At 38.8% G+C, this 25,605-nt stretch overlaps 1 protein-coding gene across 12 annotated transcripts in view; it reads left to right on the top strand.

Annotated features, from left to right (window-relative positions):
* The window catches only part of SIPA1L1 (signal induced proliferation associated 1 like 1), a 408,737-nt gene that overhangs the window by 25,959 nt on the left and 357,173 nt on the right, over positions 1 to 25,605 (top strand). For 7 of the 12 annotated variants that reach the window (XM_050797323.1, XM_050797326.1, XM_050797312.1 and 4 more), the window contains exon 2: positions 4,958 to 5,029. The exons of 4 other annotated variants lie outside the window; for them this stretch is intronic. The gene's annotated coding sequence lies outside the window, so the exon portion shown is untranslated. Of the gene's footprint in view, positions 1 to 146; positions 5,030 to 25,605 lie in introns of those variants that run through there. One more of the 12 variants, XM_050797313.1, reaches the window with a different exon arrangement.

The raw sequence follows: 25,605 nt of genomic DNA, 5'->3' as shown, positions 1-25,605 counted from the left end.
TATTCTGGATGTTTCATGTACATTTAAGCAATATGTAGTCTTTTTTTTTAATTTATATTTTATTTTATTTTATTTTATTTTATTTTATTTTATTTTATTTTATTTTATTTTATTTTATTTTTTTGAGACAGTCTTGTTCTGTTGCCCAGGCTGGAGTGCAGTGGTGTGATCTCAGCTCATTGCAACCTTTGCCTTCCAGGTTCAGGCGATTCTCCTGCCTCAGCCTCTCGAGTAGCTAGGATTACAGGCACGTGCCGCGAGGCCTGGCTAATTTTTTTTTTTTTTTTTTTTTTTGTATTTTTAGTAGAGATGGGGTATCACTGTGTTGGCCAGGCTGGTCTTGAACTCCTGACCTCAAGTGATCCACCTGCCTTGGCCTTCCAAAGTGCTGGGATTATAGGTGTGAGCCACCGTGCCCAGTCAAAATGTAGTATTTTGTGACTGGCTTCTAATAATGTTTTCAAGGTTTGTACATGTTGTGGCATGTATCATACTTTATTTCTTTGTATTGTCAAGTAGTATTCTATTCTATGGATATATAACATTTTGTTTTTTTCTATTCGTCAGTTGATGGACACTTGGGTTTTTCTGCTTTTTGGCTATTAAGAATAATGCTGCTTTTCAAGTGTAAGTTTTAATGTACACATATGTTTCCATTTTTTCTTGGATATATACCTAGGAGTTGAATTGTCGACTTACATAGTAACTCTATGCTTAGTAACTCTAAACAATTCAGCCTTTTGAGGAACTGCCGGACTGTTTTCCAAAGTGGCTGTACCATTTTACATTTCCATGAGCAGTGTATAAAGGTCTCAGTTTCTCCACGTCTTTCCAGCACTTGTTACCGTATGGCTTTTTTTTTTCTTTTTTTTTTTTCTGTCATAATAGGTGTGAATGACTTTTATTTCCTTAATGACTAATGATGCTGAGCATCTTTTTATGTGCTTGCTGGCCATTTGTAGATCTTTGGAGAAATGTCTGTTTACATTTTTTGCCCATTTTCAAGTTAAGGTTTTTGTCTTTTTTTGTTGAGTTGTAAGTATTCTTTATGTATTTTAGATACAGATCTTTTATTAGATTTGCAAAATGTTTCTCTCACTCTGTGGGTTGTCTTTCTATTCAGGAGGCCAGACTTTAAGTGGAATACAAAAGAGAAAAGGGCACATAGTAAGCATGAAAATGGAAGAATAGACTGAACTGCTACAAATATTTTAGACAGATTATACCTACGGTGATCTGTGGCTTGCAGGAAAAAAATTTAAAATTACCACAGTGATTTAAAAAATTTTTGGAAGTGTAATCCACATCAAGTACGCAAACTATAAAGGTACAGCTTGATAAATGATTGGAAAATGCATACACACATGTAACCACCATGCAGGGTCAACACAGAGACTATTACCAAACCACCCAAAAGCCACCTTCTGCACCTTTGCAATCATTAGCCCTCCTGCACCCCAAAGATAACAGCTCTTTTGACTTCTGTCACCACTGATTAGTTTTTATATATTTTTTGAAATTTGTAGAAATGGGATTATACAGCGTGTTTTCTTTTGTGCCTGGTTTATTTTGCCTAACATGTAAAATTTATCCATGTATTTCCTGTAGTTGATTTTCTTTAGTTGATAGTTTTCCAGTGTATCAATATCCAACTCTTTATACTGTCTTCTCTTGATGGACATTTGAGTTTCAGTTTTCAGCTGCTGGTCATTAGGCCCTTTCTTGCATGCATGTTGAGGTGCACATGGGGCATGCCTTCCCATGAGATGTATGTCTAAGAGTGGACTTGCTGTGTCATAAAGTGTGTTTGTGTTCCGCTTTGGTAAGGTGTATGCAAATTAGTTTTTAAGCTTTAAAACAATGAGAACTAAAAAGAGGCTAAACCCACTGTTTAATTTTAACAAAAGGGATTTCAGAGTAATTCCCTCCTTCTTCTTAGTATCTTTTATGGTAGGAAAGTATTTTTCAGACAGAGAAGTATGGAATATGAAAGATGAGAGTAAAGCAAACAAGTTCTTACCCACTTAAAATAAATAAGAATCTCCAGGCTGAAACGGATTCTTCCCCAGGATACTGAAAACTCTACCATTAATTTGAGGAACCCCAGTTGGGAAACTTCGAGAACTGATAAGGTTAGAGAAGCTCTTATAGGGGCAAAAACATGATACGTTTTCCTCACCCATCACAAGGGTTGTGGTCAGCACTCCTATTAGCAAAAGACAGGTTAGCAGGAAAGAAAGCATCACAGATTTATTTAACAAAGTTATATATGACATGAGAGCTTTCAAAAATGAAGACCCAAAGACTCAGGGAAAACTGTTTCTATGCTTAGATTTGATGGAGAATCATGGCCATGTAGTAAGGTGATTGCACAAAAAGGGAATGATCTAATGGTAGTAAACTGAGAGGGGAACCCAGCAAGGCCTGTCCGGATTCTTCTCAGCCGCTCTGTGTTGAACATTACTTTTCCATTGGGTGTGGGGCAGAACCCTTCTGGAATAAGGGTCTTATGATTTATTTTCAGGTAAGATGGATCAGAGAATTCCTTTATGACCATGCTTCACATAGAAGGCGGGGGAAGTGACCTTGTTTCTGGGGCCCCTGCAGTTTCCTTCAGTTCGGAATCCTTTGGGTTAATGTATTCTGAGCCTTGACACTCCTGAAATCTGAGGGTTTATGTCAGTGTTTTCGTTTTTTTTCCCTAAAGAAAGGCAAATAGGTTTTTTTCCTAAAGAAAGGAAAATAGAAGAAGTTTCATACGACTTTCTGGCAGAATTTTAGTATAGGTTTAAACAGGTGATTTGATAGCACGAGAGAAAAAGGTAGTGGTTACCAGGAGCCAGGATGGTTTCAGTATTATAAAAAACATTCACTGGGCTTCTAATTCCTGTGGGTTCCTGGTACTCCTGCTGCCAGGGGAACAAAGGTGAATGTCACGTTCTAAATTTAGGAGGTCAACTTGTAGCCTGTATCCTTAGTGCATTTCCTTGCACATATTTTTTGATGGCCCAAGAGTAGGGGAAGCAGACGCATTAATAAGTAATCCCCAAATATAGGCAGAGTGCCTAGGAGGCTGGTTAAGGAGTGCTCTTGTGACACTCGGGAGAATGTGGAGAACAGGACATCTTTTGAAGAGGTGATACTGCTTCTAACATCCAAAGAGACTAAGGGAAAATAGAGTACGGTGGGGAGGGCAGGCAGGTGCTGAGGCTTGGTTATAAGAGCGTTTCTGCTAGATGGAGTAAAGTGATTGTGAAAAAACTTTTTAGAAGTGGGAGGTCTCGAACTCCTAATCGTGATCACACCTCGTGATCTACCCGCCTCGGGCTCCTGAAGTGCTGGGATTATAGGCGTGAGCCACTGTGCCCGGTTAATATGGTGAAACCCTGTCTCTACTACACATACACACATACACACACTAGCTGGGCATGATGGCATGTGCCTGTAATCCCAGCTACTTGGGTGGCTGAGGCAGGAGAATTGCTTGAATCCCAGACACGGAGGTTGCAGTGAGCCGAGATTGCACCACTGCACTCCAGCCTAGGCGACAGAGCAAGACTCTTTCTCAAGACAAAACAAAAAGAAGTGGGAGGTATTGCCACTGATTGGCCTTGCAGTTAGGTTTTGCCTATTATGCTAAGGACTTGGGGCTTTTATAGGCCTAGGAGAGCCCTGGAAAGATTTTAAATATCCAGGGAGCAGAATGATCAGGTATGCATTGAAAAGGTTTGCTCATAATATAGAAAATGTACTGATCTGGTTCCAGCCACATAGGAAACTCTTACAAGAGTGAAGTTAGGGATTGCAGTGGTCCTAAGTCCCCCAGAGGGACTTAGGAGAGACTAAAATAAGTCATTCTGTGCTAATCTTGTTTTCTTTTAAAAATAGATTCTGAAAAGTTTAAATAGGTTATTAATTAAGGGAATGCTGTCTTTTGATTTCGACAGAATAGTTTAACAAAAGGCTGTCCTTATGAACAAGATGGGAAAATGTGATATGGGGATTAGGTGGATTTGTAGCTTGTTGAATAGTAGATTCGATGGATCTGCACAAGCTAGGAGAGAACCTGTGCTGTTGCACTCTGTATTTGATTTCTGTGGGTTACAACTTTGATCTTTGAAATAGTTTTACTGTTAACAAATTCACATGTGAAGTAAAATTAGAATGGTAAGGTAGTAGTTGATAAACTACTTTCAAAGTTTAAAATACTCCTTTATAGAATTTCAAAGAGGTGAAATTGGTTGTAGGGGTTGTGGGAGCAGAAATGCTACTCTTTAGGTTGAAAGTACAGTATAATTACATAACAGATAATAGTGTATCTGTGATACTAAAATTTCATTGGAGAGGGTGATTAAGAAAAAAATGCCTAAAAAGTCTCTTTAGAGGTGCAGTGATGGAAAAAGTTGAGAACTGCAATTTTAAAAGAAAGCTGTTGAAATGACTAGCTAAAACTTAGAATAGATGGAGGTAGTTTAAAATTTCTACATTTAGGACTCGACACTAAAGGTACCATGATAGGTTGGGAATATTTCATGATTTTTATGTGAAGGAAAAAAATGGAATTAAATCCCTTTGTTACTTTTATTTGCTTCTAAACTCAGTATGAGTCAGTAGGGTGGATATGCCCGAGAGAAAGGTTAATGCAGCCTTAGCTTTCATTTATAAAGTTAGGTGTGAAGAGAATTCAGAGTGTAAGAGTTTCCTATATGGTTTCCTAATATGGTTTATTATACCATAAGCTGATCAGAATCTGATCTGGAACTTGGAAGATGAGAAGTCTTAAAACCATGTTGAGAAGCATTATTCAGACAGAACAACAACCAACTTGCTGTTTAACAAGACAACTGTAAGAATTTATAGCTTGAATCCATAAACATAATTAAACATAATTAAATTGGGCAATGCTGTATAATTAATAAATTAATTAAATCTATATTGAGTGCCTACTATCTTCCAGGTGTTATTCCAGCTACTGGGGACTCTGTACTCAGCCAACTGGAGTCAATATCTGTGTTCATGGAACTCACAGGTTAGTGGATGGAGCCAGACAGTAAACAACATAAGTTTGTAAAGTATGTCTAGTATGTAAGATAGTGTGCTAGGTATTAACAAGCGTGCCAGAGGAAAAATAAGTAGGAAAGGAGTATGATAAATAATGGGACTGGTGGAAATATTAGGTGGCCAGAGACGGCCTCATTGAAAAGGTGATTTTTTTTTTTTTTAAAACAAACTTTATATTGTAGTGTAACAAACATACAGGAAAGTGCAGAAAGCACAAATGTACCATGGGATGAATTTACTGTCTTCTTGTTTTTGAGACAGTCTCACTCTGTTACCCAGGTTGGAATGCAATGTTGTGATCATGGCCTACTGCAGCCTCCCTGGGCTCAGGTGATCCTCCTACCTCAGCCTCCTGAGTAGCTGGGAGGGTTGAATTTCTACAAAGTGAATACACTTGTGTAATCAGCACTCAAATTAAGAAACAGAATTTTAGCTGCCCCTTAAGAGGCCTGGTTATCTCTTCTCCCAGTTGAAGCCTTGCCTCCTGAGGACTCACACCGTAGGTTACTGTTGCTGGTTTGTGAGCTTTATATTAATGTCATAATGCATAATACATTCTTTTGTTTCTGGCTTCTTCTACTCAACATTGATTTGGTGAGATCCAATCTATGCTCTTACAAGTATTTGTAGTTTATTCATTTTTGTTGCTGTAGAGTATTAAATTGTATCATGATATCACAGTTTACTGTCTTCTATCTCTAGCTAATGAGTAGTTCTGCAGCAAACATGCTTGTATATTTCTTTTTAGTGATGCCATCTATAGGGGATATAATTAGAAGTGGAATTGCCAGGTAATAGGATATGTGTGTATTCACTTTGGTAGATACTGATAAAGTTTTCCAAAGTGATTATATCGATTTGTATACCTATTAATGGCATGTGAGAGTTCCACAGACATGTCAAGATTTGGCATCTCCTGCCATTTAACTTTAGCTGTTCTGGTAGTTGTGTAGAGATGTTCCAATGTGGAGGACTAATGCATTTAAGCACCTTTTCATATTTATTGACCATTTTGAACCACTTTTTGTTGCGATAGAAATGTTCCATATTTTCACTGTGTTGTGGTTAAATGACCATATACATTTGTGAAAACCCACAGAAAACCTGTACACTAAAAAGAGTGAATTTCACGATATGCAAATTATGTCAGTAAATGACTAAATACCACGTTCCTTATTGATTTATAGGAGTTTAAAAAATGTGTTCTGGATAAGTTCTCCATTGTATACGTGCATTGCACATCTGTTCTTCCGCTCGCTGGCTTGCCTTTTCAACTCTCTTAATGGTGTTTTGTTTTAAGAAATTTTAGTTTATCTCAAGGTCACAAAGATAAGGATGAATTTCGAGTAACCACCTGAAGAAGTAAGGTCACTAATCATACAGGTGTCTGACCTGGGGGGGACATTTTAGACCAAAGAGGCAGCAGGTGTGAAGAACACAAGGCCAGGTGCCTAGAAGGACATGACTAGTAATGGAGGAGCGGAGATGAGCTGAGAGAGGCATTGAGACAGCAGGTGGGGCTTGCTGAAGAATTTCCTCTCACTGGGATGGGACTCCTGAAGGGTTTTAAGCAGAGCATTGACATGGACCTACCTAGGTTTTAACAGAGTCGCTAGGCTGCTCTGTTGAAAGTAGCCTGCTGGGAATGGGACTGAAGTAGGGAGCCAGTTAAGAGACAGTGGCAGTGGTCTGAGGGAGTGGTTATGGTGACTTAGACCTGGTAGTGGCAATAAATGGGGTAGTTGACTGTTGGTAGGTTTTCAGTGTGAAGCTGAAGGATATGCTCATGGTCTGGAACTGAGATGTTGAAGAAAGAAGAATGGCACTAGGTCTTATTTTAGTGTTTATTTTTAGTTTTTGCCTGAGCAACTGGAAAGAGGGGAATTGGGAAGTTGGAGACGGGGAGAAGGTGCAGAAGATCTGGAACAGTGCCAGCCATCTGCTTGTATTTTACAGATGTAATCTTAATTTTTTTCAGCATTTTATTAAGAAAGGCATTCAAATACCAAAAGAATAGGAAAGACACAATTTCAAAATAAAGATCAACCATTTAAATTGGATAAATTTAGCCTTATGAAATACTCAAACAGTTTTTTTTTCCATTTCTCTGAGGACCTACAGATGCAGGTATTGTTTTGCAAACCAGCTTTGGGAATCACTGATTTGTGGTATTATGTATGTATCCTTTGATCTTGATACTATTAACACATGAGCATCATAGCCTTAATCTTGGAATAAGATTGAGATTAGAGTCTAGACATGATAAACAAAAAATTAAAGTAGGCCATGTATCATTTCTGGCCTAGAGATACTTCATTTCTTTTTTTTTGTTTTTGAGGTGGAGTCACGCTCTGTTGCCCAGGCTGGAGTGCAGTGGCTCTATCTTGGCTCACTGGAATCTCTGCCTCCCAGGTTCAAGTGATTTTCCCACCTCAGCCTCCTGAGTTGCTGGGATTACAGGCGCCCATCACCACACCTGGCTAATTTTTGTATTTTTGTAGAGAGGGGGTTTCACCATGTTGGCCAGGCTTGTCTCGAATTCCTAACCTCAAGCAATCCGCCCGCCTTGGCCTCCCAAAGTACTGGGATTACAGGCGTGAGCCACTGTGCCTGGTCTGATACTTCATTTCTTAAAAAAAAAAAAAAAAAAAAAGGTGTGTTTGCCAGGTGCAACCAGAGGACACACATGGTACATGGGTAGTCATAGTAAAGCTTGAGAGTCATCGTAGTAACTTCTTTGCAGACATTTTCTATGAAATTTTAAAATTTTGTTTTGAAGTAGCCAAGCTGTAAGTTTTCCTAAGCAAATTGATTTGCTTTGTTCTTAGGGAAAAATATAGTTTATGTTTTAACTTTTGCATATTCTTTTTCTCCCCACCATCAGTGCTACAGCTAAGTACACTATAAACTGTTTGATAAAAGCCATTCAGGGAGCAGAAGGCAGGGTGAGGTACTGCCATGACAAAGGGAGAGCTTGCTGAGTGCCTGGAGACCCAAGGCCCAGGGGGCACTAACATTAGTGAGACTTGTCTTGAATCACTGTGTGGAGACGATGCATACTTGTGCTTTGGCAGAGCGTTGAGATGCACTGGATGATTATCAGTGTCATTAAGGGCCTTCAGAAGTGTGTAAGCGATCTTTATAAAGTTTTGCCTTTGAGTATCACCTGAAAAGTACCTGTGTAGTTTGGCAGTATTAGTCAAAGATACTAAATGTCCTTTGTAAGATTCTGTTGCCACTTTAAGGACCAGTATTATTAATCGCTGATTACTTTTTCCATCTTTGCCAAGTAATTGTGTAGGACTTAATCTTTATACCAAGAAGAGAATTTTAACATGCATAATCACTTCTCAGTGCTTCCAGTCTGCTTTTAGTATTAGGTAATAGTGTCTTTTAGTTGCCTGATGTGTCTGTGGTTTTAACATGATTATCTTACCCTGAGGGATGGAGAAAATCAGTGAAAAGTTCACTGCTGCTTTGTGAATTAAGTTATGCCTTGGCACGAAGTACTGATCATTTTGGCATTCAAATACAGCCTTAGATCACCTTGCCTGCAGTTGGGGAATGTTCTGAAAGTGCTACCTAACACTGCAGGATTCTCCATAAACTTGAGCTGGTATAGAAAGTGATGTTTATTGTATCCTCTTCTCGAATACCTTGCCAAGTTACTGTCATCAGACTCTTTATTGATAGAAAATTAGTTAGGCAAAAACCATTTTCTTCTCCTTGCATGACAGAGGTGATGAAATTTATGAGAAAGTACATATAAGGGAAGGTTCGAAGTGTTGATTGTGAATATAAGCCCTGGCTTGAAACAAAGAATTCTTGGCTTATATGGTGGAATGTTCTGTGTGTTGTTTTCTTTTCAATCTCAGCTCTTGTATGTGGAAATAATGAAATGAATATTTGCTATGCGTGTTGGTTGGGGTTTTTTGTTACAGATAATAAGAGTTATTCTACTGGTATAAGTAGCAACTGATTTATTAAGGGTGATAGCTAGTTTAGCACATTGGGCAGGCTGACAAAAGAGACTGTACTCTGAGTTTCTGGGAATGGTTGCCAGTTCTGCACTGTGGAACAGGCCTGCTGAGGAGCTGCTGCTCCTGATAAAGTCAGGGTGCTGCAAACCAGGAAGCCAAGCAAGACTTGCCCCCCTTCTTCCACTTTCCCTACGTAACTCCGTTCTGAGGGAGCCCTGTGTGGTATGTCTGGTTAGTGGAACCTAATTAACATGTCTGCTTGTATACCCCCAATTTGCTTATTTGCTTTCTTTTTTAAAATTCTACATTGGGAAGGTGAGGTTTACATAGTAAGGAAGTAGTGAAAACGTAACAAAGATGATTTGGGGCTCCATGAATAACAGATACTCATTACAGTACCAATTTAAAATAATATAATATAATGTTAATTATAATTATAAGCAGTATAATAGTTAATAACATAAGATTTTAAGTGAAACTTTTAAGGAAACCTACAATTTAAAAACATACTTTTTGGGCCAGGCACGGTGGCTCATGCCTATGATCCCAGCACTTTGGGAGGCTGTGGCAGGAGGATTACTTAAGGCCAGGAGCTCAAGACCAGCCTGGGAAACATAGCAAGACCTTGTCTCTACAAAAAAAAATAAAAATAAAAGTAAAGTAGCCCACCTGTTGTCCTAGCTACTAGGGCGGCTGAGGCAGGAGGATCGCTTGAGCCCAGGAGTTCAAGGCTGCACCGAGCTATGATGGTGCCACTGTACTCCAGCCTGGGCAATAGAGTGAGACTATGTCTCTACAAAATACAACAACAACAAAAAAGACTATTTCACTGAGGGGATATATAAAGAATATTTAAAATTTCAGCAGTTTTGTGGTTGTGTTACTTTAAAATTCTATTTAAGCTAGCAGGGGTATGTTGATAGGAAAGCCAAAGACAAGAGAAATACCAGGGTTTTTTTTTTTTTTTTTTTTTTTTTTTTTTTTTTTTTTTTTTTAAATACTTGGGGAATACCACTGCAAGTCAAGACCCTTGTGAATTTGTTTTTCTGATCAGAGAGAGAGAGTTGAGACTTTATGAATCAGTCAGTATAAATTCATTAGTTATTTGAAGAATACTGAAGAATGAAATTAATATGAATCTGATGGTGGGTTAGCAGAATTACAAAGCATGACATTATTATAAATTTAAAAAAATTTTATGTTTTAGAGACAGGGTCTTACTCTCGTCTCCTAGGGGGACGTGCAGTGGTGTGATCATAGCTCACAGCAGTCTCAAACTCCTATGCTCAAGCTTAGGTGATCCTCCCCCCTCAGCCTCCCAAGTAGCTGGGACTGTGTGTCACTGTGCCTGGCTAATATTATAATTTTTAATATATGGCTATTAATCTGAAGGTTTTTGGGTGTGTGTCTGTGAAAGAAAGCCCTAAAAGGGACTTCGAAATCACATGGTCCAACACCCTGATTTTTATAGTTGAGGAAACAAAAGCCCAGGGGGTGAAGTGATTTGCTCAAGACTATATAACTGGTTGGTGGTAAAGCCGCCTGATTTCATAGCCTATTCATTTCCTGCTAAACTCTAGGAAAGCACAGGTTTCTCCACACTGGGGAAAGCTCCTGGATTCCCCATACTGAGATTTGAGCCCTGATGCAGTAGTCAGGATGTCCTAGTGGAGTTATTGGTTGATAACACTGGTGCTCTTTTGTTTTTTTGAGACGGTCTCACTCTGTCACCCAGGCTGGAGTGCAGTGGCGTGATCTCCGCTCACTGTAATCTCTGCTTCCTGGGCTCAAGCAATTCTCTAGCCTCAGCCTGCCAAGTAGTTGGTACTATGAGCCATCAATGCCCGACTAATTTTTTATTGTTGTTGTTGAGACACAGTTTTACTCTGTCACCCAGACTACAGTGCAGTGGTGCCATCTTGGCTCACTGCAACCTCCGCCTCCTGGGCACAAGCAATTCTCATGCCTCAGCCTCCAAGTAGCTGGGATTACAGGTATACACCACCATGCCCAGCTAATTTTTTTTGTATTATTAGTAGAGACGAGGTTTTGTTATGTTGGCCAGGTTGGTCTCGAACTCCTGACCTCAAGTGAGTGGTCCACCTTGGCCTCCCAAAGTACTGGGCCATGAGCCACTGTGCCTGGCCTCTATTTTTTGAATTTTTGTAGAAACGGGTTTTGCCATGTTGCCCAGGCTGGTCTTGAACTACTGAACTCAAAAGTGATCTACCTGCTTTGACCTCCCAAAGTGCTGGGATTATAGGCATGAGCCACTGTGCCCGGCCAACACTGGTGCTCTTTTATGTTTCAAATGAATAGTGGGACATTTATTTTTGAATTTTGAGGAAAATGAATCACAGAAGAATTGTGTTCAAAACAACAGTTGGGGTAAAAACACACCAAGCATACCTAATTGAAGTTGTAAGTTTCACTTGGTAAAATAAGCTGCAAAAACGAAGGGGGTTTGCACATAGCTAGCTCTCTTCTATTTTAGTCTTCTGGGTTGTTTGTAAATTTGCTCATATATATCTTTTGCTAAAGCATTTACCATTACGTGTATAGTCAGTACAAGTTAAAAATTACTAGGAAACTTCAGTCTGGCTCACTTCATCATCTCCTTCATGTCATTGCTCAGACACTGCCTTTGTAGTGACTCTTACCCTTACCCCATCCTGTTTAAGATTGCAGCCCACTTGCCCTCCCTTCATTCCTGAATCCCTTTTTCTTAGTAGCCTGTCCTTTTTCTTTACAATAGCACTGTATTAGTCAATTCTCACACTACTATAAATAAATACCTGAGACTGGGTAATTTATAAAGGAAGAGATTTAATTGGCTTACGATTCCACAGGCTGTACAGGAAGCATAATGGCTTCTGGGGAGGCTTCAGGAAACTTTTAGTCATGGCAGAATGTGAAGGGGAAGCAGGCACGTCTTACATGGCTGGAGCAGGCGGAAGAGGGAGAGAGTGGGAAGGTGCTATACACTTTTAAATAAGCAGATCTCGTGAGAACTTGAGAACAGCACCAAAGGGATGGTGTTAAATCATTCATGAAGGATCTACCCCTAAAATCTAGTCACCTTCCACCAAGCCCCACCTCTAACACTGGGAATTAAAATTGAACTTGAGATTTGGATGGGGACACAGATCTAAACCATATCAAGCACGTATCCCCTCTGACTTTATGGATATGGTTTGGTTGTGTGCCCACCCAAATCTCATCTTGAATTGAGGCTCCCATATTCCCCACGTATTGTGGGAGGGACCCAGTAGAAGGTAACTGAATCATGGGGGCAGGTTTTTCCTGTGCTGGTCTCATGATAGTGAATAAGTCTCACGAGATCTGATGGTTTTATAAAGGGCAGTTGCCCTGCACACGCTCTCTTGCCGGCCACCATGTAAGATGTCACTTTGCTCCTCCTTCACCTTCCACCATGTTTGTGTGGCCTCCCCAGCCATGGGGAACTGTGAATCCACTGAACCTCTTTTTCTTTATAAATTACCCCGTTTCGGATATGTCATTATTAGCAGCATGAGAACAGACTAATACACCTTATATGTACATCTCCTCCATATAATTTGTCTATTATGGTTTCTGTTTATGGTGTGTCATCTTCTTCAGTACAGCACATGAAGGCAGGGACTTTTGTCTGTTTATATATCCCCAGGACGATAAATTAAAAGTGCCTGCCACGTAGTAGATAATAAATGTGTTGAATGAATGAACTTGGCAAAAGTAGCTACTTTTTGAGATTCCTACTGGTAAAATGACAGATTCTCAATCCTACTGGTTGTTTTTTTAATTGACTCCATTGAGGATGGCAAAATCATCAGTGGTATATAAAGAAAGTAAGTGCGTGAGTTGTGTTGTATACAGTTTTCTGGAACCTCCTTGCTTGTTTGGCAAATAAACAGGGAACTCAGATTCAGATGAAGAGTCATGAGATTATGCAGATATTATCAATGGAACTGGTTCTTTAGATATTAAAATCTAGAGTACTAAATGATAAAAATGCATACAGAGATTTTCAGATACAGACTTGTACATGTAGCTGGTTTTTAACATAAGTGGTTTAAAAGGTTTTCATTGTCACCATTGTGGCCAAAAATATTTCAGAGTATCTGGCTACTGCGGTGATGGAGGATGGATGAGGAAGGAAGTGAAGGCATCAGGATCTCCCATCTTGAGAGAGTTGGATGGTGCTTCGGGGTCATCTAGATGTGAAAGTACATTTCTACTAATCTAAACTTTTTACAAAATGCTGAAACATGAGACAAAGTGATACATTTAATGAAGATAAAGCTTATAATGTTCTAAAGGTTTCAGATAAGCTGATGGTAGTCTTCTATTGAGTTCTAGGGCATAAGGTAGTTTATAAATGGTTATTTCTATTGTTTAAAGATGTATTTGACTTTTAGAATTCAGTGACAATAAAGATGATAAATAATGTCTTAGGAAGATGTTAAGAAACCTAGAAAATACTATAGAAATCGAATATGCCAACTTTTTATATGAGCCTAAGTCCAACCCTTAAATGACTTGCCCAGTATCTATCACACAGCTAGTTAATGGCAGAATTGGGATGAATTTTTGTCACAGATTTTCACTGAAGTATCAATAGGAGAGGAATGTAGAAGCCTCTCTTTAGAGATAACCCAGGGAGCAATTATGACCTTGTTTTGAGGTCTGCATTTTGTCTTAAAAATTTCAAAAGTCACGCAGTTATTTCGTCCTAGACGAAGTATTTATGTCTTTCTCTTTTTATGTGTGTAAGTATGTGCATTATTTTAGTCTTGCAAAAATGTGCTTACTTGAGGAAGTTGAGAAAATGAACACAATGACAGATCGTCGTTGATCATTGTCTTAGAAGAAGTGTTAGCAAATCAAAGTTTTAAAGAAACTGAAATGAAGAAATGTATCTACTTGATCTGTTCTAAAATTACATTAGAGGAAATTAATGATAGTGCAGTGAAAATAACTTAGAAAATATTTTAAACCTCAACTTCAGAAGAAAGGATTGTTATTTATGCCATTTCCACATTCTTTGTAAGGGTAGTAAGACGTCATATTTTGTGTCTTTTTGCTAGATGTACTGGTTTTGGCAGCAGTTTTTGAAAAGAGAGATGATTTATATATGTAGTTTATATATATATTTTTTCCTGACGATAAAATTATACTGGTATGGACAAAGACAGCAAACTTCACTGTACCCTTCCCTCTTCACTAGAGATATGATAAAGGTTTTTACTTCTTAATCTTTTATGTAAATTGAGCTTTTGCAGCACATGGTTAAATGAGATTTATCATGCAACTGAGTTGTAACTCAATTTCAGTATGCTCCAAAATGTAGATTTCACCGAGCACTGCGCTGGCAGTCAGGAGGTTTTGACTTAATTTTATCGGCAAAATTAGAGTATTACAGTGGTAATGAAGTATTGGGTCTTTTTTGGCTCTACAAGCTTATGGTCTGTATTTGTTCATGATATGCTTAGTGCTTCCGTACAGATACTTTCTAAAATTCACATTTACAAATAGTGTGTGTGTATTTCACATTTCAGTGGCTCCTTGTAACAACAGTTCCCTTGAGATGACTATCTGAGAACCAGGGCCCCTTGCTTTATCCTTGTCAGCGGGTTTTCCTGTGTGACTACCAGATAAGTCATTATGTAAGAACTTGCTGTGCAGTCACTGGTGGCTCGTGAAGGGCCTTTTTCTACTATGCAGGGTGAACTGTATGAGACTTTTAGCAGTTTTTAAGAAAAAAACCTCCTGAGACCTGAGGATTTTTAAGTGGGCCTGGAATCTTTAGGAAGTGGACAGTAGCTACCCTTGAGCAGTTTGCCATGTTGGGTCCTTACATCACCATTGGAAGCAGCTGCCTGAATTTTTATTGTCTTGCACTAGCAGGTTTTCTAGTGCTTTAAGGATTTAAGATTTAGTTGGGCAGCACTGTATGCACAATTGTTTTACCATGCTAGTATCATGTACTAGTGGTCTTTTCTCACTGAAGGCATACTGTTGCGTGTGATATTTTCAGTTAAATGTGTCACACTAGCTAATTTAGTAGCTTTAGGTGGATATGCAGACATACCCTACAGAAATATTGGATTCATACTCCATTCTGGCAGTGTCACATATTTAGAAGTTCAAATGTGGTCTCTGTTGGCGGCCTGTCATGGCAAATGTTGAGCACCGTGTGGCTGGGGAAGAGATGCCACTGTGGTCGAGGTAATGGGCGGAGCCAGCATGTGTGTTGCCCCTGGAGCTTTGTACTTGACAGATGAGTTTGCTGTTTTTTTAGAAACTCAGCTCTACAGTCAGAGATAGCTTTAATGTCCTTGAATTATTTTGCGATTTAGCTCTTACTATTTTTCACATCTTTCGGATTTGAAGTTTTAAAAAATGGGCAGCTTGATCAAGTATGGTTGAGATAGAATAAGCCAAAGGTTCCTTGTGAAGACTTACTTTGAGGCTAGAGAAAGCCTTTATGCCTCTTTCATTCCACTAAGGTATGGCAGTGTTAAAGCAGATGGAAGGGGTTTGAGCTGAAGTTGTGTGAAAGCTTCACCAGCCAATTGGCTGACTCTAATGGTGAGACAGGAAGAACCACCCACGTTTTCCATTTTGGATTTGAATCACAGAAAACAGGTTTCCTGCAGAAACCATTTGGCTTTAACAAATTTACAGAAATTTCATCTTTGATCAAATTGATATTTTTATCTGCATTGTACATGTATCTCAAATTAATTATTTCCCCCTTTTCAATCTTTGCATGTATTTCAGATTATTTCCCCCTTTTCAAACTTTAGGTGACACTTCCAATTACAATCTCCAGTAGTATTGACCGTAGTCTGATTTGCAAGATTTTTATGAAAAGTAGAATCAAAGGACTATACTTTCAGGTAAAGATCTAATTTCACTTTATCTTAATAATTCACAGATACTTTTGCAGGAGTCTGGAGTTTCTCGGGCTTCTGTAATAGAAGTATAGGTGAATTTTTTGAAAGGTGGCAGATTGAATTCTCCAGACAGATTTCCATCTGTTTGGTATTAACTGAGGTGTCAGTGGGGTTGGTTACTTAAAACAATTAGAGAAGCAATATATAATGGCAATTACACACACACAACACACGCACACACACACACACAGAGTCTCACTCATTTAAAATGGCTTATAAAGCTGTATTTACCTTTTTTGGGAAAGGGATCATCCTTTCTTCTAATACTTATCACCTTCATCCCATGATTGATTGATCAATCTGTCATCAGTCAATCTGTTTTCTGTTTGCTTAAAGCTTAAAGACATGGATGGTTTTAAGAATAATTTCTCTACCTCTCTGTGGCATACCGAAGTACTATAATAGTTCTGGGGATGAGAAGATTGTAGAAGAAGATTTGTACTTGAAATAATTTGGAATTTACAGAGCTTGTATTTAGAAATGAGTTTTCCCCAGGAGGAAAGGGAACTATGCCAAACACAGAAACAACGTATTCACCCTCGCCTCCCATCCAGAAAACCACATTGCATAGAAAAAATTGTGCTGAGTTGAGATTGTCATAGTGTTTCTGGATACAAGTGAAAACATATTTTAGAGAAGTAACACATTGGCTTTTTAAGCAACTACCTAATTTGCCTAATTGATCATGAGGTGCTGAGTCACTTGTAAATTAGTTTTTGAGCCTCTTTAGGATGCTTAATTTTCAAGCTCAAAATGTGTAAAGGTCAATTTTAAATGATTGTCATCGTTTGAAGAGGGGCATTGGCAACTGAGTAAATAATCCACAAATCACTGGTTAGTAATGTGTTGTAGGATGACTCCTATAGCAGATTTAATTTCCCAACTATATTACCAGTTAACAGGAATTAGTTTGCAAAACTTGAATGCACCAGCAAAGTGTCAGCCCAGAAATGGGCTTGGGATTTATAACAAGGTATAGATGATGTGTGGACCTATTTTCTTTCTCATCCCGGAATCAGCCTTAATCAGATCCTGTAGTTACTTCTTTACTGGTTTCCCTCCATCAGTTCTTTCCTGTTTCCCTTGCTAGAACACTTCAGGGCCTCCTCCTTATCTACAGCAGTGGTTCCGAAACTCTTCTGGTCTCAGAAACCTTTTACGCTGTTAAAAATTATTAGGGACTCAGGAGAGTTTTTGTTTATGTCTGTTACATTCATGACTATTTACTGTATTAGAAGTATTAAAATGGAGAAAATGTAAAACCTAAGAATATACAAGCACACATGGCTTAGTTGCAGAATGATGGCATCATCACAGTTCTGTGGCTTCTGGCAAACACTGTACTCTTATGGGAGTGAAAAAGGAGAGTGACGTTATTTTTGAAAGTTAGATTTATCAAGGTTTAATTTATATTCAGGGAAATCTACTCCTTTTAATGTAAATACATATGGTTGTAAATATAGTACAGATATGAAACATTTCCATCTTTCCCAAATGTTCCTCTCCCCAACTCCTGCACCCTCTGACCTATTTTCTCTCCCCATCCATAGTCTGGCCATTTCATGACTGTTGTATAAATGGAATCATACAGTATGTAGCCTTTTGAATCTGGCTTCTTTCATTTAACATAAGACATTTGAGATTCAGTTGTGTTGTGTGTGCCACTAATTTATTTTTATTTTTATTGCTGAGTCCTGTCCCAGTATATGAATAGATCACAGTTTGTGCACTTACCAGTTAAAGGATATCTGGGTTGTTTCTAATTTTTGGTGATTATGTGTCTTGGTTTTCTTATTAAAATCATTATGACCTTGCAGACTCCTCAGAGCTCTGAGACCTCTTGCCAAGAACCTCTGGCCTACAGCACATCATCTGCATATTCCAGCAGAACATTAATTTTTTTTTGAGACAGAGTCTCACTCTGTAGCCCAGGCTGGAGTGCAGTAGTGCGATCTTGGCTCACTGCAATCTCTGCCTCCTGGGCTCAAGCGATTCTTGTGCCTCAGCCTCCCCAGTAGCCAGGACTACGGGTGCATGCCACCACGCCTAGCTAATTTTTGTATTTTTAGTAGAGGACGGGTTTCATCCATGTTGGCCAGACTGGTCTCGAATTCCTGGCTTCAAGTGATCCACTTGCCCCTTCCCAAAGTGCTGGGATTATAGGCATGAGCCACCATCCCCAGCCAATTTTCTTTTTTTCTTGTTAACCAGGCTGGAGTGGAGTAGCGCGATCACGGCTCACTGTAGCCTTGACCTTTTGGGCTCAAGCCATCCTCCCATCTCAGCCTCCTGAGTAGCTGAGACCACAGGCACATTACCATGCCTAGCTAATTCTTACAGGGTCTCACCATGTTGCACAGGCAGGTCTCGAACTCCTGGGCTCGAGCAATCCTCCTGCCTCAGCCTCCCAAAGTGCCCCAGCTCATCCCATTACAGGCGTGAGCCACCCTGCCGGGCCTAGAACATCTTGAGTTACTTGCCTGCATATGCTGTGCCCCACTGTCAATAATGCCAAAATCTAGCTCAAGAGTCTCCTTTGCACAGCCTTTTCGAAGCCCTCTTTTCACTATTTCCTATAGGCACTTTGAGACCCTGAAGTTTAGTCATGACTGCCTTTGTGTCATCTGTGTGCCTTTTCTCACTGCTCAGAAGTTGTTTGATGACATGGTAGTTTCTCAGCTTCTCTCTATCCCAGTGGAGCATACAAGTTTAGTACATGTTTGAATTAATAAATAATAATTCCTTTGCATTTCTAAGGCATTTTGTTGTTTATATATTATTGCATTCATCCTTCATTTCAACTATGTGAAGTATGTAGCACAAGTGGTTTTTAACATCTTTTATTTTTATCAGGCAAGTCTATTAAGTCTTTTTTTTTTTTTTTTTTTTTTTTTTGAGGCAGAGTCTGGCTCTGTTGCCCAGGCTGTTATGCAGTGCTGAGATCTTGGCTCACTGCAACCTCTACCTCCCTGGCTCAAGCCGTCCTCCTACCTCGGCCTCCTGAGTAGCTGGGACTACAGTTGTGTGCCAACATGCCTGGTTAATTTTTTTTTTTTGTAGAAATGGTGTTTTGCCATCTCGCCCAGGCTAGTCTCGAACTCTTGAGCTCATGCCATCCTCCTGCCTCTGCCTTCCAAAGTGCTGGGATTACAGGCATGAGCCACTGTGCCTGGCCAGGGCTACTAAGTCTTAAAGCTGTGGTTCTTGAATAACCTGGGGAGCTTTTAATAGAAGTCCTGATAGCCCAGACCAATTAAGTTCTTAATCTGTAGAGTTCAGGCCTGGGTGTTAGTACTTTTTAAAAGCATCACTGTTGAATCTGTTGTGTAGCTACAGATAATTACTGGTGTGGAGTTTGACTTACCATGAAGTCTTAGTGGTGGTGTAGTCACGACTAGAATCCAGGTCTTTTGACTGCTGTTCTACTGCCTTTTCCTCTGCACTTTGAACTTTCACAGGAACCAGAAGCACTGCAGAGAGAGAGAATGCCTTGGTATAGATGCCAGTGTTCTCAGTTTTTGGAGGTGCTGTAGCATAAACACTGAATTTAGAGTCAGGGGACCATGTTTCTGTTTTGGCTCTGCATTTACTGTTTTATTTTATTTATTTATTTTTTTGACATGGAGTCTTGCTCTGATGCCCAGGCTGGAGTGCAGTGGTGCAATCTAGGCTCACTGCAAACTCTGCCTCCCGGGTTCACACCATCCTCCTGCCTCAGCCTCCTGAGTAGCTGGGACTACAGGTGCCCATCACCATGCCCCGCTAATTTGTTTTTGTATTTTTAGTAGAGACGGGGTTTCACCCTGTTAGCCAAGATGGTCTCGATCTCCTGACCTCATGATCCACCTGCCTCGGCCTCCCAAAGTGCTGGGATTACAGGCGTGTGGCTCTGCATTTATTAACTGTGGATTAATAACTACTTTCTGTTGAGTCTGTTATCTCTTTAAAAGTAAGGATACTACTATAATTTCTAAAGCTTATTGTGGGGATCAAGTTAAGTAATATGTTAAAGGATTTTTGTCAAGTATAAAGTGCTTTTTAAAACTTACTTTTACTCAGTTTTAACCTAGTGCATTTATTGGCCTACTTTCCTTGGGATCTATAAGTTACAAAAGAAATATATAAATATGGTCTCACTGAATCTAACACAGAATTATGCAGAATAATGCCCAGAGGTCACTGTAGTTGCATACTTTAAATCCTTTGGTATGCATTTAAGTGCATAAATATGTATGTATGTGAGATACATTTTTTTTGGTTGTCTTAACATAAATAGTAATACTTTGTGTGTTTGTGCCTTTTTATTTTAAACTTAACAGCATGTCTTAGATCATTCCATGTAAGGATATAAACCTCTCTCATTCTTTAAATAGCTGTATACATTTTTTCGTATATTCCCATCGGTTGGACGTTTAGCCTGTTTCTAATTTTTCACTTTTATAAAAAAGCTAATGAACATTCGTTGCTTTTTTTTTTTTATTTTTTGAGACAGTTTTGCTCTTGTCTGTCAGGCTGGAGTGCAATGTCACCATCTTGACTCACTGCAGCCTCTGCCTCTTGGGTTCAAACGATTCTCCTGCCTCAGCCTCCTGAGTAGCTGGGATTACAGGCGCCCACCACCACGCCTGGCTAATTTTTGTGTTTTTAGTAGAGACAGCGTTTCACCATGTTGGCCAGGCTGGTCTCGAACTCCTCACCTCAGACGATCCGCCTCCTCGCCTCGGCCTCCCAAAGTGCTGGAATTACAGGACTGAGCCAGCAGGCCAGCCTTTGCTTTTTTTTTTTTTTTTTTTTTAAATTAAAACGTTAGTTAATTCTTATTAAAAGATTTATTTCCAGGGTATTGGGAGTTAAGTAGTAAATGTCTTCTGTGTGAAATGTTAAACCTTTTTTACTCAAGTTAGAATAGAACTTAGACTTTTTTGTTGTTGTTGGAAAATGTACTAGACCTTTTCTGGGAGAGCTTTTATGTTTTTTTGTACATTTTGTTTGTTTTATTTTTGTGGTACTCTTGTTTCACTATTGGGATAGACTTTTAAAGACTTGTATGCATTGCTTAAGTGTAACTCCTTTAGCATGACTGCTATATAATTGCCCTTCAATAGTAACACCAACACAACAGTAAGGGCCAGTATTTATTTTTGGTGGCTACTAAGAGCTTATTATACATATAAATACTAAGAGCATACATTATCTCATTTCTTCCTGTGGGTGTTATTCAGGTGAAGTGTTTAGAAATGGAGAATCAGAGAGGCCAACTTGCTTGCCCAAGGTCAGTTATAAATCTAGGATTCAAAGGTCTTGCTTCCAACTGTGATGCTCAACAGTCTCCCAGGATTTTGCCATATCAGAAATGGTACCTTGTGTCTGTGACATCACAGTTTAGTTTCTATGTTAGTTATATTTGTATATCTTGTTTTTAAATAGTAGTAATAATTTAGCATAAGCAGAAATAGTCCAGCTTCTGCAGTATCTATTCTATAGAAAGTACTTTAATAAAAGCGATATACATTAATACTATAATATAAAGGCAAATACTTAATGAATTTAAAAATAAGAATGGCATTTTGGAGTGAAAAAGTCCACTAAATTGGGGAAGTTGATCTTTAATTCTATTTATTAAATAACAGGGTGACCTTGATAAATAATGCTGTTTTCTCACTGGCGACATACTATTAGACTAAGTAGTTCACTTTATATTTAATTAGTCATTATCCTGAGTATTAGTGTGAATAAGAAATACTTGTTAGAACATTTGGCGGTAGTAATCAAAATGAATTTCGAAGTGGAATTGTAGTAATACTTCCCTTACCTTGAATAATAATGAGAACATTTCTGCAATGGATTGTTTATTCATGAAAGATGAAAGATTAAAATGGTCTGTCTCTATTGATGAAAGTAACAGAAGGCAACCTCAAAGTTTATTTTTAATTTTATTATTTTAGAGGCATAGTCTTGCTTTGTCACCCAGGCTGGAGTGCAGTGGTGTGATCTGAGCTCACTGCATCCTCGACCTCCTGGGCTCAAGTGATCCTCCCACCTCAGCCTCCCAAGTAGCTGGGACTACAGGCATGTATCACCATGCCTGGCTAACTTTTGTTTTGTTTTGTTTTGTCTGGGACAGGGTTTCACCCTGTTGTCCTAGCTGGTCTTGAGCTCCTGAGCTCAAGTGATCCACCTACCTCTGCCTTCCAAAGTGCTGGGATTGCAGACCTGCAACACCATGCTTGGCCAGAGTCTTCCAAGCATATTAAAATACCTATTATTATTTTATTATAGGCATAATTGAGTGTTTTAAGGAGCTATGGGTGGTTATTTCTCAATAATGTTCACTATAATTAGAGATTAAGCAAAGGTATGGTTTCACATGTATTCTTTGTATACTCTTGTATCACATTTCACTTGAATGGTAAAATAAAACAGTTCTAAGTGGCATAGTCTAGAGGCCAGGTGATGGTGTCAGCCTCTTAACTCTTGATCGCCTTAATGCATCTTAAGTTTAACATATGATTGCTGAATGGTTGAAACAAACCTGTTGATAAACTCTGAGACTTACTGGCTGAACCCTTTATTTTATTAAGAGGTTAGAAAATATGAGAAATCACAGTTCAGATATTATGATACTGTCTCGTTCATATTTTTAATTTTTTAAAGGACATATTTTTGGTCAGTACATACTGGGTGATTGCCTGACAGAAGAGAATGAGTATGCTGGCTCACCTTCCTGTGTAGACTTGTGCACTCAGAATTCGTCTGCTTCCGGGAAGCAATTGGGTGGTAATGACTTTTAGTTGCTATCAGTATGCATAGATTCAAATAAAGCGTTGGGCATTCTGCTCTAAACAATACATTTAAACAGCATTCTCAGTTTCTTCTTTTTCTCCCATATCCAGATTAATTTACTTGAATAGATTCAGAAACAACATTATACTTTATTGCCAAATACAAGGAGCTGTTTTTTGAGATGACATTCCTCTTAGAGGAATTTACTTCTTTTTCCAAAATTTACAATTTGCTATTTCTGTCTTTGTTCTACATTTAAATTTTCAGTACGTAGAATTTAAATATTCATGTACATTCTGTCCTAGTGACTAAGGAGCATTATGTAAGGAATTTTTCTTCCTCTTTCAGTATACTGACATCACATTCCTTGGCCTAGTATTCATTTGCGTTTGTATTTCAGTGTAATCCTAACAAGTCCATTCAAGCAGTAGTTGAACAGAGGTTAAGTGGTATTACGGTTGTTTGGCAGGATATAGCCATAAACACTTATTTTTAAACACAGAATGGCCTGGGGTGTCTGTAATATTCAATTGCATAATCACAGATTATGCTTTACAAACACAGGAATAAGTACCTGGGTCACATAAATCTTCAGTGAGAAATTGCTCCAGTGGATGGAGCCTACATCTATAGAGTTCCCTTGAATGTTTAAAATAAAAATATTAATACTTTTCATTAAATTGAAATGTTTCTGATTGGATGGAACTGTGAATAGTATTTCAGAGTTTCCAGATAATCTCCTGCCTAATATCTAAAGGAACGGGTTAAAATGTTACCAGTGTTGGGCTGGGCGCAGTGTCTTACACCTGTAATCCCAACACTTTGAGAAGGCCGAGGCGGGCGGACCACGAGGTCAGGAGATCGAGACCATCCCGGCTAACACGGTGAAACACCGTCTCTACTAAAAATACAAAAAATTAGCCAAGCGTGGTGGCAGGCGCCTGTAGTCCCAGCTACTCGGGAGGCTGAGGCAGGAGAATCACTTGAACCCGGGAGGTGGAGGTTGCAGTGAGCCAAGATCACGCCACTGCACTCCAGCCTGAGTGACAGAGCAAGACTCCATCTCCAAAAAAAAAAAAAAAAAAAAAAAGTTACCAGTGTTGGACGGGTGGCTCATGCCTGTAATCCTAGGACTTTGGGAGGCCAAGGTGGGCAGATCACTTGAGGTGAGGAGTTTGACACTAGCCTGGCCAACATAGTGAAATCCCGTTTCTACTAAAAATGTAAGCAAATTAGCTGGGTGTGGTGGCTGGTGCCTGTAATCCCAGCTACCTGGGAGGCTGAGGCGGGAGAATTGCTTGAACCCAGGAGGCAGAGGTTGCAGTGAGCTGAGATCACATCACTGGACTCCACCTTGGGTGACAGAGTGAGACTGTGTCTCAAAAAAAAAAAAAAAAGTTGCCAGTATTTAAAAATGTATATACATTTCAAAATTTTATATTTTTTCTCCTCTCTTCTTCCTTCCTGATATCTTTGTGATTTGAAAGCTATTTAAAATGAAACCCTGGTTGGGCTCAGTGGCTCATGCCTGTAATCCCAGCACTTTGGGAGGCTGAGGCAGGAGGATTGCTTGAGGCCAGTAGTTCAAGACCAGCCTGGGCAACATAATGAAATGTCATTCCTACAAAAAGTTAAAAAAAAAAAAAATCCTTAGAATTAAATCACCCTCTGCACACTCACTGGAGTGGAGTTTAGAGTCATTCTGTTTGAAATGACTGGTGAAGTGTCCATTCAGGGCAGCTCTGCTGTGAACGCAAGGAACTGGTCTTTGGAGCTCTTGTGTAGTATTTGAAAGTAGTTCATGTTACTGTAGACAGCCAAAGAACTGAAATAGAATGCCTGTGATCATGTTTAGAGGATCCCGTGGGCATATTGTATATTCTTTAGAATGATATCAGTATTTTTGACAAAATTTTTTTACTTAACTGCCATTTGTAGTATTTATCAGGAAACCGGAGGTATTTGATATAGGACTGTTTTCATAGTCTTTTACTAAATGCTTTTATTGAATGATTCATTCTTCAATTTATAAGTAAGAGTTTTAATTTTTTATAATTATTTACATACTCTCTTAAATGTTTTATTCCAACTAATTTTGTTGGTAAACTCATTTGGAGAAACCATATTCAGTTAAAAGTATTTTCTTGATAGAGCCTTCAAGGTTGCACACTATAGATTTTTATTTATTGTATTTATTATATTTTTATAAATCTAAAGTTTTATTAAGACAGAAACTGACAGCGTGGTATGAAGTCTACATTTAAACAAAGTTTTCACAGAAATCTAAAGTGTATTATTTTAAATGTTTACTTGTAGTAAAGTGGTCATGCCTGGTTTAAATTGTAGGTAAATTGTAATACAAGGCTTGGAAAGAAAAATTCCTATGCTGTATTCTTCCTGCCTCTCTCTCAGAGGCAACCATTTTGAAAATTTTTTTTTTTTTTGGCTGTTTCTAGTGGCATTTACTGCCATATATCTAAATAATATATTTTCACTCCTATAGCCTGTAGTTTTCAATTGCAAATGTTATCTTTTGACTTCTTCCTATACAAGATAAGGATTTGGCTCCTCCTACTTCCGTTTCCCCATCCTCTCAATGATAATTTTACCTAATTTTTGGTCAAGCTGTCATTCAACATTTACAGTATTATCATTTGAATGTTGATGACAGTGGCCACAGAGTTTTCAGTGATCATAATTTCTCCAACCTTTTCTCTTAGGAAATGGTGGTTATTTTTTCTTATTTGCTTAGCTTTCTATTTATCAAACAATCATTTTGTTCTAAATATTCTTATACAACTGTAACAACTCAGAGGGTAAAA

Source organism: Macaca thibetana, chromosome 7, assembly GCF_024542745.1.
Source record: "Macaca thibetana thibetana isolate TM-01 chromosome 7, ASM2454274v1, whole genome shotgun sequence".
Taxonomy (NCBI): domain Eukaryota; kingdom Metazoa; phylum Chordata; class Mammalia; order Primates; family Cercopithecidae; genus Macaca; species Macaca thibetana.
The sequence above is the reverse complement of the archived record's forward strand: the minus strand, read 5'-3'. Positions and strand labels throughout refer to the sequence as shown.